Source organism: Pan troglodytes, chromosome 4 (assembly GCF_028858775.2).
Source record: "Pan troglodytes isolate AG18354 chromosome 4, NHGRI_mPanTro3-v2.0_pri, whole genome shotgun sequence".
NCBI lineage: Eukaryota > Metazoa > Chordata > Mammalia > Primates > Hominidae > Pan > Pan troglodytes.
The window spans coordinates 41,170,623-41,173,056 of record NC_072402.2 but is presented as its reverse complement, the minus strand read 5'-3'; the positions used below and the strand labels follow the sequence as shown (position 1 = coordinate 41,173,056).

At 40.5% G+C, this 2,434-nt stretch overlaps 1 non-coding gene across 1 annotated transcript; it reads right to left on the bottom strand.

Moving 5' to 3' along the window:
* Positions 1-1,852: 1,852 nt before the first annotated feature.
* LOC112209351 (small nucleolar RNA SNORA40) lies at positions 1,853-1,977 on the bottom strand. Its single transcript, XR_002944092.1, has one exon. It is a non-coding gene; the product is annotated as a small nucleolar RNA SNORA40 (small nucleolar RNA).
* Between the last annotated feature and the right edge of the window lie 457 nt (positions 1,978-2,434).

Below are 2,434 nucleotides of genomic sequence, written 5' to 3'. Positions count from 1 at the left end.
TGCAATGGAGTGTCCTATATATGTCTGTCAGGCCTGGTTGATAAACAGTATTGTTCAAGTCATCTATTTCCTCACTAATTTTCTGTCTAGTTGTTTTACTCATTATTGAAAGTGTGGTATTTAAGTTTGACTATCATTGAATTGTCCATTTCTACTTTCAGTTCCGTCAGGTTTTGCTTCATGTATTTTGGGGCTCAGTTTTAGGTGATTATGTGTGTATAATTGTTATATCTTCCTGATGGATTGACCCTTCTATCATAAAAAATGCCCTATATCTAGTAATTTTTTTGCATTAATGTCTACTTTGATCCTACTGTAACTACTGTAGTTCTCTTTTGCTGTGTGCATGGTATCATTTTCCATCTTTTTAATTTCAACTTATTTCTTTGATGAATAACTTTTTATATGCTTATTGACCACTTGAATATCCTCTTTTGTAAAGTGCCTCTTCATGTCTTTGTCCGTTTTTTATTTTCATTTTTGTCTCTATCTTATTGATTTGTAGCAGTTCTTCATACGTTATAGATACAAGGCCTTTGTAGACTGTACTATTGCAAATGTTTTTTCTGCTTTGTAGAGTCTCTTTTCACTTTTTTCTTTTTTTTATTTAAAGTTAATAATTTTTATTCAAGGAATTCCATGTTGTGATTTCTTCCACTGTCCATCAACTTCACTTTAGATCCTCTAAAGAGCTGGAGTCAAAAGATTTATCTTCAAGTTAGCCCTTTTTAATAAAACTGATGCTTATTTTAATCCAGTTGTCCTGTCAGCCCATAATTCTTTTATTTTGGCTTCTGTTATCTCCTTTTAATATGGATATACTGATGAAGACTTCAAAATTCACCAAGAATCGTTGGGATCTAATTTCTTCAACCAATTTACTTTAAGGTCCTTTTTACTGTAGGTGGTGGATCTGCCTGGTTCTCAATTTGACACCCTTCTATTAACATGAATGAGTTCAAATTATATTTATTCCTAAGTGATCACACTTAAGAATGGTACAGATGTGTGGAATATGCCAATACCTTTAACTCCAGACATCATCAAGATAAAGCCTTTAAAACAAAAAGCCATCGTATGTATCAAGTCAATATGAAATTGGAATGCAAAATTAATACTGCTGAGGATTTCCCTCATATCCCATGCTGTTTAACTACCTCTTCTACAGTCCTAGAATCAATTTTTTTTATTAAGAGACAGGGTCTGGGCCGGGCGCGGTGGCTCATGCCTGTAATCCCAGCACTTTGGGAGGCTGAGGAGGGCGGATCACGAGGTCAGGAGATCGAGACCATCCTGGCTAACACGGTGAAACCCCGTCTCTACTAAAAAATACAAAAAATTAGCAAGGCGTGGTGGTGGGCACCTGTAGTCCCAGTTACTCGGGAGGCTGAGGCAGGAGAATGGCGTGAACCCAGGAGGTGGAGCTTGCAGTGAGCCGAGATCGCACCACTGCACTCAGCCTGGGTGACAGAGCGAGACTCCGTCTCAAAAAAAAAAAAAAGAGACAGGGTCTGTCTTAATAAAAAAAAAAAGCCTGTTACCCAGGCTGGAGTACAGTGGTGCCATCAAAGCTCAGTGCAGCCTCCAACTCCTGTGCTCAATCCTCTTGCCTCAGCCTCCCCTTCCTGAGTAGCTGCAACCACAGACACATGCCCCAGTACTCAGCTAATTTTTAAATTTTTGTGGAGATGAGGTATTTGTTACTTTCTTGCCCAGGCTGGCCTTGAACTGCTGGCTTTAAGCAATACTCCCACCTTGGTGTGGGGATTGCAAGCTTGAGCCACTGTGCCTGGCCTGGAACCAACCTTTATGGCTATCAATACTCCCATCAGTTAACTGTCTCAGGTATCATAATATCCCTTATATGTATCAAAACTCATACTGAACAATGAGTTCTGGGTTGCAAAAGAGAATTTATTTTTGCACCTATCCATAAGCCTTTGTACACAAGTTAAACAAAAACATACATGTCACGCACGTCCGTGTAAAGAGACCACCAAACAGGCTTTGTGTGAGCAACAAGGCTGTTTATCTCACCTGGGTGCAGGCGGGCTGAGTCTGAAAAGAGAGTCAGCGAAGGGAGATAGGGGTGGGGCCATTTTACAGGATTTGGGTAGGTAGTGGAAAATTACAGTCAAAGGGTTGTTCTCTGGCGGGCTGGGGCGGGGGTCACAAGGTGCTCAGTGGGGGAGCATCTGAGCCAGGAGAAGGAATTTCACAAGGTAATGTCATCAGTTAAGGCAGGAACCGTCCATTTTCACTTCTTTTGTGATTCTTCAGTTACTTCAGACCATCTGGATATACGTGCAGGTCACAAGGGACATGATGGTTTAGCTTGGGCTCAGAGGCCTGACATTCCTGTCTTCTTATATTAATAAGAAAAATAAAACAAAAGTGTTGGGGTGGTGAAAATTTTTGGGGGGTGGTATGGAGA